We start from the raw sequence: 12,211 nt of genomic DNA, 5'->3' as shown, positions 1-12,211 counted from the left end.
TACAGAATGAAAAAAGAAAAAAAGGAAATAAAATACTGGGAAGAAGAGGATCTATATTGTATTTAGAAGCCCACAGGAAAAAAAAAAAAAGGAAAGAATGAGAACCAACAACATGCTGAGTTGGGTATGAGACAAAGGGAAGCTAAGGAGCCTGAGGTTATTAAAACGGATAAGACACAAAGAGTCAAAGGACTCAACTGTAAGGCAAATTTGGGAGTCAGGAAGCAATATGTAGAGGAGTTTCAAGGTGGAATTTAAAAATAGTGCAGAAGAGACTGACGATGCAAATTATGTGTTACAAATCGTGAGTTGAAGAGAGAGAAATTTAAGACATCCTTAAGTCATCCTTTGAGGAGCAATGCAGAAGGGCCTGAGGTACACAGTCATACCTCCCTTTGCAACCTGTAGTGGAACACAGCTGCTCAGAGCCTTAACAGTTTTCTACTTTATAATATTATATGCAAAATACATTCTTACAGAATAAAACCCCCGATCTTCTAATAGAAGTACCTGAAGAGGAGAATGATTTACTACTGCTCTGTATTTCTCCATTAGCTAATGTAGAAGACCTCAAGATAACAGCTCTGTTGATAAACCATAAGACTGATTAGATAGGCCAATGACCCAAGTAAGGCCAGTCTTTCTTCAGCAGTACTCAGAAGAAGATACCTACAGAGAAGCATAAAAGCAGGGTAAAAAGGCATCACATCCTTCCTGGAATAATTTTCCCAGCTTCCAGTTTGCAGTTCAATGACTTCCTGATATGAAAATGATGTATTTACATTTAACAGCCTTCTGGATTCCATGAACTGGTCCAACCACCCTTGAATTTACGTAAGGCAGTAGCACTCAAAAAATTGTTAAATCTGGAAGTTCCACAACTGAGTTAAATGCTATTTTTTATAGAAAGGGAGTCTTCCATATACTTCTTGTGCTCAAAAATGGCAGGCATACTAAATTTAACCTATTAGCACAAAAAAGTGTTGTCCACAAACTAAATTTCAAAATAACTCAAAACAAAACTGTATGAGCAGGATGTCTTAGGCAATTTTGGACATGATAATCATTAATACTTCTGCATTCATTAATTTACAGTTTCGAATTCCAAATAATTTAAGAATTTATGATTTTTTTAAAATTTTGATATTCTACTCAGTCCTGAAGATATTTCAGAACTTTTTTACTGCATCTGTAGGATAAGAATGAACAAAATTTGGTAATTTCTTACTATAAATTTTGTTTCAGTCATTTTTAACTTAACTTACTTCAACCTAACAAGAAATATAGCTGCTCTTACAAGGAATATTTCTGAAAATTGAGGTCGGTATGAAGAGAAGAAGTACAGTTCAGGAAGAGTCAATATTGTATTAGACACTAACCCTCTTCTCAGAAGTGTTGAAAAGTAAGTCTCATGTTTACCATCACAATAATTTAATATTGATATCAAATCAATCACTCTTCAGAGAAAGAAGATATTGAATTATGAATTCTTCAGGCAAATCAGAAATGCCACCTTTTTGTGCTTGAGTCAGTAAGTCCACAGTTTGATAGACAGTACCTCAGGGAAGAACATATGTAGTCACATGGTACCTAAAGACCTATCTAAGTTATAAATAATGAAATTATCAATAAGTTTTCCCATGCCAGAGCCCATAAAAATCATCTGTCTCAACAGCGCCTATCCTACTCTTTTTGATTTTTAAATTATGGAGGATCATTAAGATTCGATATGCTATTTTAACACAACTAACATTTTTGATGTAAATTTTCATCCATTTCTATACACTGATTTACAGATTAATCAATTAATATTTTTAAGCTGGAACCTAAATGACATTCTAAAAAGCAGAGATCATAGGTAAATGAAATTAACAGTAAAGAATGCAGAAGAATGTTTTTAATAGAGTGTTTGTCAAGTTATTTCTAATAAAAATAAACAAATGAAGTAAAATATTCCCATGTAACCCAAACCAAATATGCATGACAGAAGACTAATGCACAGTGGTAATTATCTCATTATTTCAGGACCCAACAGCTAAACATAATGAGATGAAACCAAATATGTAAAAAATTTCACTTGATGTTATTTAAAAAATTGCTACTTTTAAGGTTTAACTTCTTCCAAGGTGATTTCTTTACATTAGGTGACATTCACAGCTCTTCCATAGGCAATAGTCATGACACAGTAAAGACACAAATCTAGCCTTTTAGACATAAGAGAGACTAAGAGACAGAGATTTTCTTCATCTCTCCTCTCTGAAAATATGAGAACTTGATAGCAAAAGAAACAAAAATGCCTGTAAGTTATATTAAAATAAATTGCATTGACCATACATAGTTATTTATAATACAATAATTCTTTCCTAGTTAGAAGAAATAGTCTTTCCAGATTTTATCTATACAGCAAGAACTCTGCTGAATAATAAACCATATTTCCAATATGTAAAAACACATTACCGGGTAAATAATTCTTGTTGATTAAACAGTTTCTTATAAATTGAATTCAGATTCCAAGAGCTTAGCTTTATTTCTTTCCATTAAACATAATTTGCATTGGGGTTTATTGGCTATTGTTAAATAGTTGGTGATGCTTAAGCCAAAATTATATAATCATGTAATCAGAGGATAAAATAATGGTATTCAGAATAAGTCAGTGTGGCACTATAAAGAGTGGAAAAGAGCAACTGAGTGTTGAAGACTTCTAAAATGTTATCCAAGATAATAGCACACCATCTCAACTAGTGCAGTATCTAGTTGATACCAAGGCATCTACATGAACAAGCAAAAACCAATATTTAAGTATTAAGAGAAAATATTTTAGTGTGATAGATATCAGTTATGTCCGATATCTATAGTTTACATAAACAGAAATGACTAATAATGTGTGGTTTGGGAAAAAATATTTATTTGGACAAATTTGGGAGTTTTTTTAACAGTACAAATGGAATATCATAGATATTTATATTCAAAAAGTTGTTATCAAAAGAAGGAAGAATGGACTAAAAAAAGCAAAGTTCACCAAAAAAATAAAGCTTCTGGAGTGAATACTGACAGGTAAAAAATATACCTACAGCAGTACCACATGTAAAAAATTAAATTACAGCAAATCTGAATGATTTTTATGATGAAAGAGTTACAGCCCAACATTCAGATGTTTTTTTAAATGTACAAAGTTGTTTATGTTGCATAAATGTTAAAGACTTCCATCCAGAACAGTGTAGTTGAAGCTGAAAAGCACACCATGAAGCACACTGAACATACTATTCAGTAAAATACCAAAACTAATCACAATTTATAAGCCATAAACATTTAACTTTTCTTCTTTATCTTCACCTCTTTCCATATCTGTTGGTTTGGAACCTGGCTTTTATCAATAGTATAGCACTTACAGGGGAGGGGAATCTTATATTGCTAAATTCACCTAAATGATTTCTTGCTAAATCATTTAGGTTTTTTAAGTCAAAACCAACACCACACAGACTGCAGAACAGTAGTGAGATACACTTGCAGCCTCACATCACTTACCATGTGGCCTTGATCCAGAACCATGGTGCATAACTTTTTTCCAGGTATACCCTATGCTTCTACCAAAATTTTTTTATACATTTGACTCATTAAGTTTGCATCTATGGTATTCATTCCTTTACTTCTTAGGGGGTAACTTTGTTTTATACAATATTTCCAGGCACCAGGTACTTAGAGGAAAGAACTGGCAGAGGTGGTATATGAAGACTGGCTAACAAATCCAGAGACAGTCAAGGAAATTCATAACGCCTTGAGCCTGTTGACTGGTCCAAGTCACTCATCCAAAGATGATGCTGGGCCGTGTTTCCTGCCAGCCTGCCTTTTAACCATGAGTATTTAAGCCATGGCATACTTGGAAATTAAGTTTATCCCAGCATCAGTGAATTACTGGATTTCCTGTCCTTTTGGTCTAGATAATTTCATTACTGAAATTACTTGACTAACTCTACTACTGGTTTGTACTTGTTACTGTATTGTTATTTAGAGATTTCCCCTCCCCAAAATCTGTTACTCCAATGTCTGTTGCCATATCCAAAACCTATAGCATGGAAGGGATATGTTAAGCCCTTCTCCTCAGGATCTTCCAGGGAAAACATAGGAGTTCTAGCCACTTGAATTTGATTTTCTAAAGATTAATTATGAGATTAATGATGCCAGTGTTTCAGCAAGCTATGCTTCCAGCTTTGCTTTTGAAGTCCACAGAAAAGTCATCAACATAAATATTTTATTAAGACAGAATAGATAATATGATGTATAAAACTTAATTTGAATATTGCTACAGGTGAAGTCGTCCATCTAGAAATAAGACACACAGACCAGATCTACAGTATAAGTAATTTAAATGTGACTTTGAAAAGGTAAGGGTGAAGGTGTTCATAAATAATTGAACAGGGCTTCTCAGGGGCATGTTCTGGTCAAGACAGCTCATATTTCTAGGAAAATATATGCAATCTTGGAACAATCTTAAGATGGTAGTTTATGCAATTTACACAGTTGAGATGTAAACATGGAAACACCATCACCAATTTAAGTATTCAAACTTCAAAAGAATGTTATAATATTCTAAAGATTTAGAAAAGAGACAGAATTTCTTTAAATACAGAGACCAAAAAAAAAAAAAAGGTTGTACACTGAAAAATTTGAAACATTCAATATGCTGAATTTATCCAAAAGGAAAATCTCTAGATGAGAGTCTATTGGAAACGTTTCTAATACTAAAAACACCTATATATTTTGGAAAAAAAAGCCTAACGAGATCTCATGACAGAGAAAGTGCAGCTATAAAAATTTTTTTTGCATTTGCTCTTAATGACAATGAAAATAAGGAACACCTTATACTTTGCTTAACCCTGTATTCTTCCTTTTTTAAAACAATTCATTTTTCTTTCTTTTCTTGAAAATACTTTTCACCCAAGCAAAAACTGGACACAATGTGAACATTTTTATGTTTAGATCTATAATTTTTTTACATGTAAGAAAGTTTGGACACTTATTATTTCTTCTGTGTTTATTTTGCAAACAAAACTTTTTATAGAAAGTTTTTAAAATGGGAATACAAACTGAGTAGCCAGTTCAAAACATAAAGGAAGACATTTTTACCCCAAAGATTCAAGTTCAGATCAAAGCTCTTAAATGGATATCTAACAAGCTATATAACAACACTACATAACAAAGGTGATAATTTAAAAAAACAACACCTTAACCTAGACACTACTTGGAAGACATGCAAGAAACAGAGACAAATTCCTGAATTTTTCCATCAGATATAATATTCCAAAATGTTTGGACATTATCTCATATGTTTGGTTGTTTACTTTTTTTTAGATGCATTTGTTCATATATGCTATAAAATATAGTCACAGTGTAGAACAGGCATTTTGAAAACATTTCTCTTATAACTTTCTATCAAAAGAAACATCAATATACACTTCAAATAAAGGTTTGGATTCTTTCAAATCTTTATTTTCAAGCAGAAAACTCCTATGATTTTGAGCCAACATAACTTTTGTTACTTTAAATTAAAATTTTATGCTTTCAGATATTAGTTACTTCAAATAATTATTATTTTTATTAATATTCTAACTACATTAGCACCCACCCTCCCGCAACAGTGAATTGCAGAAGCACAAATGTATTTATTTCTTGGTCAAATGAAACTGCTACTTAGAAAGTTGTGTTTAGTTCTACAAAATATAGACCAGAAAGGCCATCAAAGCAAGGAGATTAGGAAGATAATTCACATTTGGCCACGTCCAAAGAAGACTGTTTTCCTCATTGTACCACTTAGTTCAGTTTGAATACATGAACTTGAATTCAGTTCATTGTGCTTGGACAACTGGAAGTAGAATTTGGTTTAACAGCACTAATTAAAACCAAAAGTGAGTGTAATTCAACACATTGGGACTCATCCAGCAGGAATAGTGCAATAAATTATTTATTTTCTATTAACCCCTACAACAGAGATTGTATATATTGTTCAACTGCATCCCTCCATAATGGCTGTTGAATTCACTTGGACATCTCAGAAAACAGGTTAACTTTACACCCCTGCCCCAGGACATAAGTTTGACTTACAGGCACTTTAGGGTATTACTGAAGATCTTTAAATCACTCTTATTCAAGTAACGAAAACAGTCTTTCATGTTGGTACATTTTTTAATAGTGTTTATGTAAAAGAGTGTGTCGAACTTTTCTTCTATGATCTCTGTAATTCTCTGTAATGAGCTGAAGAATGAAAGTTATGGGTAAACACACAATTTTTCTTTTAGAACTGTAGGAATTGAGAAGAAACCAATCAAATTCAAGTTTTATGGTATTAGAAATCATTAATAAACAGATATCAAACAAATATGAATAATAGTAGCTGCAGCTCAGATTTTAATGAATCATGGACTGATAACCCGCTACTACAGAAATGAAGCACAGTACCCTGGGAAAGTAAATCTTAGTGATCCAAAGAAGACAATGTCTAGCTCAGACTCTCACTTCTGTTGCTGAGTTACTGCGGTCACAAATATGGCCTCTGGGTGCCTCCTAAGTAGAGAATTCTTTACAACAGCCTTCTGCTACCACATACATTCGAGTTCTTCAACATATTCTCAATTTTAATTTCAAATAGAGATCAAACATTTGCTTCGAGTTGTATGCATGTAGAAGGGTTCTGTGGATTTTAGCAGTTATTTAAAGCATTACAGGCTTGAACCTACAACCCACAGAAATTGGAAATAAAATATGTGAAAAAAAGCATATTTTTCACACATTTAACTGTAAAATCTGGTCTGAAAAAAGGCTATCAAAATATTCACATCCTAAATTGCCAAAGATTAAGTACTTCTGTCATCTTTTGACAGCATTCCTGGAGCTCTTGTAAAAACATAATTGTACCAGATGTAAAGAAGATGAAATATGTATTTTCATCAATTTAACAGAATAGAGAATAAAAATGTAATAGCTTTTACTCATTTTGTTTCCTAGCATTGATCAAAGCCAGTAACTGCTTGCCAAAAAGAGAACAAGACAGATTATTTTGTTCTTCCTATGTACGTTTTTCACATTAAGGAATATTTCTGCATCTCTTCTTGTTTTCAAGGGATGAAATCACATTAATTCAGTTCATGCTATGACATTACTATAAAAAATTAGGAAGTCAAGGTCCATTTTCGTAGTTAATTTCATAATTAATGTTAGGAGTTGGTTTTTTGGGGTTTTGTATGTTTGGTTTTGTTTTCATTTTTTTCCATTTCAGTGCTAACCATGTTAAGTGGTTATGTGGCCTATCTTTTTCTGGGACGGCATAACAATTAGTTGTTCTTAGTTTTACATTGTTTGTTTGCTACCTAGAAAATTCAGAAAACTTCATTCTGAAACTTATTTTGATGCTGAAATCCAAGAACAAGGGAGAGATGCTCAGTGAGAGGAGTGCTACAGAGTTAAATCTTATAGTCACATATAAAAATATTCTCAGATGAGTATGTTAAAATCCCATTAGATCTCACAAGCACCTCCTCTCTTCTCAGTGCTGTCTGCTGTTGACTGAATCTAAAGTCAAATTGCCTATGTACATTCGTAGTACACATGAATCTGTACACATGGATCTCAAGATCTGTTTCTCAATGGTCTATAAAAACAAAGATACAAGGGAAATTAATAAGAGAAATACAGCAGTCTGTGAAGCCTAGAAGAAGATCATGAATAGATATGGTAACATAGGAACAAAAAAAAATCTGTAACCAAGAAATACTATGAAAAATTGAATGACTGAAGACACCTTAATAATAACTTTTTCTTAAGTTCTTTCCTACTAAATGGATTGCTAACATAACAAGCATTCCTATCAGTAAAATGTAGTATGAATAATAAATCCTAGTGTGAGTATCCTCTGCTAACTTTTAGTAGCAGAAAGAATCATTATAATTAATTAACAAGCCCTATACATTCTTGTAGCTCCTTGGACATGGACACCAAGACTTGTAACACAGAAAACCAGAGACAGTTGTTAGGCTTTCAAGCCAACAGCAGAATAGAAGTTTTAGTAATAATACCTATCAATTGTATTTCACAAGTAATTGGACAAAACAAAATATTAGTATGAAAGTATTCTATGGTAATAAAAAGTCAAATTTCACCCCAGGTACTAGGGAACATATGTACCACATGTAAAAAAAAACAGGAAAAAAAGGAGTTTAGGACTTCTTTGGAACTATAATACTCGTGTTGGTACATGGAATCTATGCTAAAAAGAAAAAGTAGCTTTCAGAGGGAAAGTTTGTGGATCAAGAACAATGGGATACCAAGTAACAAGTAACATTGAGGGAAAAAAACACCAAAAAATCATCCCCAAAACAACACAACAAACTAAAAACAAGTGATGTGATGTAGAGGATATTACAAAATATGAGTCAAGTATGCAAACTCAAATTTTAGTTGCAGCCTGAAAATTTTGTCATTATTTATCTCAAGTCAGAACGTCTATGAAAGAGGGTATGGGAAAAAGGTAAAATGAGCAGTAACAAGAAGAAGATATTATATTTAAAGGAATTCTTAAGGAATTCAAACAAAGACTACTTGAGAAAATAGGAGTGGTCTGTAACTTCTGGCTATGGTGTGCGTATTTAGTCTACAGAGCAGTCTTTCTGTCATGACAGGACTGGAGAATGAAAAATGTGGAAATTCTTTTACAGGGCCACCTGTGAAACCACAAACAAGTAAGACTGATGCTTTTACATTACTAATGTACTTAGTAGACTCTTGTATAAATACAACAAATTGAGGAATAGTCAACATGATTTCTAGACTGGATAGTTCTGGGTCATAATACTGCTGAAGTTCTTCTCCTGCTCACAGAAGGATTAGCTGTGAGGTCAGACCCCAGAATTCAGTCAGGGAGTACATGGACAAGGTAGGGTCATTTGATACAATCTTTGAGTTTATAAAAGTACTTAGCAAGTTCATTCATCAGTTATCTAAGGAAAGATCTTGCAGGATAAGTAATTAGTTAAGAGATTGATATGGATAGTAGGAGCAGATGATCAATTTTTATAAAAGGGTGTTTACAGATATCTGTGCTACAACCAAGGTTTGTATTAAATGTTTGTATGAATCATCTGGAAAGGAAGGCAAATAGTGAGGTGATGCTGGTGGTATCAAATTACTCAGTTTAGTAAACATGAGAGCTAACAGTAGGTGCAGACAGAGTTTAAGAGGATCCTTCTTTTTGAGGGATGGCACCTGCTACTCTGAAAATATACAACGTAATGAAGATCTCTCTCCACTTTTTGGACCCTTTCTTATGCCTTTCTAAGAGAAATTATGCTGAAGGAGTGACAAAAAGAGAAAAGTACTTCCCAATCTCTAGTTTTACCGAGTGTAAGATAAGATGGACAGTGTAAAGACAGAGACCAAAAAGGTTTAACTTATTTGGAGGAGAATAACTTTTAAGGAAACAAAGATAAAATTCTGCGCTCTCAAGCATAATCTAATCTCTCCAAAACTGTCACTGACTGAGCTATAACGCAATTCTATGAGGTATTTCCTTTGCAACTTATTTCAAGCCTAATGACTGTTATGATCTGAATTAACCAGAGAAGGTAAGAGATTCATTACCTAACAAGTTGTAGAAGAGCACTTTCTGAAGTCCACTCATTTGATATCATTGCTACTAAGTTCTCTGAACTTCATATTTACTCCATAAAATCACACTCAGGAAAAAGGCATGGAAAATTTGCCTGTGTATGTCCCTTTTTGTGAAACTACACCTCCCATCCTACAAAGGTAGAAAACAGTAAAGCTAATTCATACTCTGATAAAACAGATGAAGTACATGGTCCATGCATTTCCTCCTTTGCCTGCCCCCAGCACATCTGGGGGCTTTCCTCCTTGCTTTTTGCACAGAAAAAGGTGGTGAGTTAGGAAAAATGAGCCAATAGTGACTGTGCTAAGGTAATTTGATATGGAAATGGCATCTTCTGTATGGAAAGAACTGATTGATTTTTTGATAGTTTTGGTTTGGTTTGGTTTTTTTCCCCCTACAAACTCTCAGGTCTAACAGGCTTTACTGACTAAGACTATTCTCCCCTTCAGCCTCCCTGCACCCCTACCCATGGGCCCAGGAGCCCATTTCGGCTCAACCTGGAGACTGAGCTATCTTGTAGATGTGCCTGCCTGTGGCCTGTCTCTAAACTGTTGTTTGAGAAGTTATGCCAACCCTTTCTGTCATGGAAACAGTGATGCACTTTACTTATCAGAGAGAAGCTAAAATATATTTTATAAATATAAGACACTGAGTTAACAATGGCAAATTGGTTAATGGCTTAACAAGATTCCATGGCAAGGTACACTTGATTATTTACTGCATAGAACATAAAACTGTTAGGGAGACCCTCCTCATGAAACATGAGGTTCAGAAAGGACACCCCTGAGTTCTAAAGTCTTTCCCAGAGTGGAGACTAGGTGCGGCTGAATCCAGATTTAGTGCCAACTTTGTCAAAAGTTTATATCTAAGGATTATGTATTCTTTATATAAGTTAGCTAAGATTTCAAAATTTCAGTGCAATTATTTCCAAGTCATTTATTCAGTTACTTGACACAATAAGAAGTAATCTTAAGAGGCATCCCTACTCAAGAGGAGATCCTGGCATACAGCCTGCCACCATGCAGGAGAGCTCAGTGGGCTCTGGGCTGTTCACTATTTATGAAACAAGATGACTGACTTATAGTCACATTTACACACCAGTCATATTTCAGATGGCGCTTGCTCAACTAGCCCTCAGCACCTGAGTAATATTTATAGCCCTCAGCTATTGTGTTATCTGTCTCTTCAGAATTCAATTTAAGCCAGATGCAGCCATCAGGACCAGCAGCTGTTGCTTAAGCAGAAATCAGGGCAGGGGAACACAGTACCACACCTTCTCATCTCCTTATGTAAGAGTGAGTCTCTCTTCACCTAATAATTCTTTTGAGCACTTGTTACTATTTGAATGGTCTTGCTGAAAAAGAACAGCAGTATAATGGAACCTGATGTATTTTATTATAAGGTTATCCTTTTGAAAGTGATCAGATTAATATGTGAGTAGGTACAACTCCCAAAACTGTGTTAAAATTTATTTAGGGGTCACTATATGGCATATTCTGTAGATACTACATTTAGTATCTTTCATCAGAAATCCATTTACCTAGAAGTGGTGTACTATCAAAAATCCTAGTTACTGAATCTGAAGATTTGCCTTACATTTTCTGAGGGTATTTGAGGGGCAGGAGGAGCTGACTTCCCCTTGTTGTTTATACAGGTGCAGCAAGAATTGGTATCTTGTAGGGTCAATGGTGTCTGAAGAGGAAGCGGATGAGAGGAGAGCAAGAATGCATGAGAAAGTATCTGGAAGAAAGGATCCAAATGGAAGGAGTCAGAAGTTACAAAAGGTGAACATGTCAAGAGCAAGATCAGCAAAAGTTTTGGCAGTGGAAAGCTGAATGCACCAAAGGAAGACTTTTTGTCCCAGCTACTTTTATATAATAAATCAATAAAGCCAAGCTCTTTTGCTCTGCCTCAAACCTCCTCTCTTCTCATTAGAGAAGAATTCTGGGCTCAATAAACTCTGCTCAAGCACTATGGACAGAAAAACTTCTCTAAAGCTTTGTATCAGCAAGGAACACAAAGCAGAAGAACCATCAGATACTCTGATCTGTTTTCAGTGGATCAAGTTGCTTCTCCCCTCAATTCTATCATTGTGATTGGTATATTTTAAGAAGTGAGATGCAACATTACACTGTTTCCAACAGAATTAGTTTTTGTGGTATTTTTTTTCTTAAATTCACCTCATTGTCATCTCACCTCATCTCTTCCTACAAATGGATCCAAAATTGTCATAGTTGATGACTGTTCACCTAGATACAGTTCTATACATTCTATGTTTGTGAAGAATTATTTTTATTCCTTGACATTTACGTCTTGAACTTTACTGAAACTGAATGCTGGAGAATTTTGTGTTGGCAGGCCATTTAATATTCTCTAATACACTAGGATTGATTAATTTATCTGCATAACTTTCATTGTTTTCTTCTTTTTTAAAATAAGCTTGCTTTACAGCCTTGCTACTCAGAAAGAAATGTGCTACATTTTGTTAGTTACAAAAGAACTTACTGAGGAGCTGAGGAGATGAAACATCAAAGGCTATTCTCAATTGTAAAAGAA

At 34.2% G+C, this 12,211-nt stretch overlaps 1 long non-coding RNA gene across 2 annotated transcripts; it reads left to right on the top strand.

Moving 5' to 3' along the window:
- Positions 1–8,983: 8,983 nt before the first annotated feature.
- Positions 8,984–11,662, top strand: LOC114002851. 2 transcript variants are annotated; one of them, XR_005562295.1, is made up of 3 exons: positions 8,984–9,100; positions 10,845–10,944; positions 11,310–11,662. It is a non-coding gene; the product is annotated as an uncharacterized LOC114002851 (long non-coding RNA). The 2 variants fall into 2 exon arrangements; XR_005562294.1 differs by having other exon boundaries at positions 10,845–10,950.
- The last annotated feature ends 549 nt before the right edge of the window (positions 11,663–12,211 follow it).

The sequence above is a fragment of the Pipra filicauda genome, unplaced genomic scaffold (genome assembly GCF_003945595.2).
Source record: "Pipra filicauda isolate LSUMZ 115617 unplaced genomic scaffold, ASM394559v2 scaffold99_size2403431_pilon, whole genome shotgun sequence".
NCBI classification, from domain to species: Eukaryota; Metazoa; Chordata; class Aves; order Passeriformes; family Pipridae; genus Pipra; species Pipra filicauda.
This window is presented reverse-complemented; position numbering and strand designations above follow the sequence as displayed.